The sequence below is a fragment of the Ambystoma mexicanum genome, chromosome 3q, assembly GCF_040938575.1.
Source record: "Ambystoma mexicanum isolate Mex_15411 chromosome 3q, UKY_AmexF1_1, whole genome shotgun sequence".
Taxonomy (NCBI): domain Eukaryota; kingdom Metazoa; phylum Chordata; class Amphibia; order Caudata; family Ambystomatidae; genus Ambystoma; species Ambystoma mexicanum.
The window spans coordinates 1180511334-1180513103 of record NC_090926.1 but is presented as its reverse complement, the minus strand read 5'-3'; the positions used below and the strand labels follow the sequence as shown (position 1 = coordinate 1180513103).

General features: G+C 41.3%; 1 long non-coding RNA gene across 1 annotated transcript; it reads left to right on the top strand.

Annotated features, from left to right (window-relative positions):
• The first annotated feature begins 285 nt into the window (after nt 1-285).
• Nucleotides 286-1054, top strand: LOC138581973 (uncharacterized). Its single transcript, XR_011304911.1, has 2 exons — nt 286-356; nt 461-1054. It is a non-coding gene; the product is annotated as an uncharacterized lncRNA (long non-coding RNA).
• The last annotated feature ends 716 nt before the right edge of the window (nt 1055-1770 follow it).

The following is a 1770-nucleotide window of genomic DNA, read 5'->3' as shown; positions in this document are numbered from 1 at the left end:
AAGCTTTGGTCGAACAGATGTTATACGTCTAACCGTCTCAGAATGTTTTCACGTGGACTTCAGAATAGGTGAACTAGGTATTAAATAACCAACTTTAGATTGTGATGAGTTCTAGTTATTTATCTTTTTATCCATTTTTCGGAGTACGCTCCGCCTGTAAGAGACCCTTCATTCATTTTATGATTTATCTGTTTTTTGAATATTTAGGTTAAAATTACAAAAGTTTTTTGTTGCGAATCCCGTGATTGTTTTTTTCCTCAACCGTTGCTGTATTGTCTGTTCTAGATTCACCTGTATCTACTAAGAAGATACCTTTATCCACCCGTCTCTTCATAGCTTATCTGATAACGTGGACGGTAAGCTCACAGTGGCATAATCTATAATTCCTGCTGTTTTTTGAGCTTTGAATAGTATTGATAGCTTTTACTTATAGCTGTTTTTTCCATATTGTTCCCCCTAGGTAAATGAAAATCACCGTGAAGGAAACCTAACTGAATTGTCTGAAGTTTTGAGTTTCAAGACCTATTACGTTTGTTGTTGTTTTGTTGCTCTACCCCTGATGAATTTCTCGCAATTGTATAAATCGTTGTTTGAGAATGAAACATGTAGGGTTTTTGATTATGTTGTATTACTGCCAACATCTTAATACATTAAAGTTATATTTAACTGTTTAGAACCGCCAATCATACTTAAGGCGGATTCACTGAACCAGGTATTTGTTATAGAGAGGTGGTACTCTGTAAAATAGGGACTCCCGCAGAGTTTAGTATCAAAACACAATTTTTTCATGAAATTGGGTCTTTTTTACTCTGGTCTTACAACTTGTTAATGAAGTCAGTTGTTTGTATCAGAGTTTATCTCCATTTTTTTAAAAAAATGTTTCCCAAGTGTTTTGGGTTCACTGTGCACTTTATTATGAGTGAGAATGTCTTTGAGATTCTTAATGTGATTTTAGGCTTCTAGTGAAAGTCATTGTTTTTTAACAAATATATTTTTTGTAAGAAAATTGAACAGTTTAATATGTCAATTTAATAAAATATTATACCGATTTAGACCACTCAGTGGTGTTTATGGTTTACTGTTTGTAATTTTCGATCTCTGGTGAATTTCAATGCCTAAGAGGGGGTCCTATATGGAAGCTGCGAGATTCTTTATGTTTTGAAACGATCGTAGGCTGTGTCAAGGGGGACGAACCTCGCAGCACTGTCTAGTAGCCCTTTCGTCTTCCTTTTGGTTAATGTTGGGGCCTAAAAACCTACCTGCACCTAATAATGCTAGGCCCAGAAGGTCCTCGGGCCAGTCACAAACAGGGAGTCAAGGAGGTAGTCCCACAAATGGGGTCCCTTGCTCTCCTGACTTTGTAAGTCCCCGTTACAAGGGAAATCGACCCATCCTGGGTTATGTGTGGCTCCTCCAGCCCAAGGGGGGGATCCAGCCAAGCACCTAGCCCAGGGAACTTCCCTCCTAACTTCCCACCGGAGGGCAGAAATTCTCCAAATCCTGGGCAGAACTTTTTCCCCAGGTATCCACCCAACTTCCAACCCCAAAATCATCCATCCTTCTTTCCCCAATTCCCTGAGCCCAGACAACCTAATCCGGGAGAGGGGAGGCCAAGGGTGGAGGGGTACTCAAATCTTCCCAACCCGGGGTACTACCAGAGAAGGGAAAGCTACCCTTCCCGGGATCAGCCCAGGGGAGAGAACAGGGCCCCGTATCGGCCTGAGCGGGTTTCCCAGTTAGAGCGCCAGGTTCAAAACATGGCGCGGGATC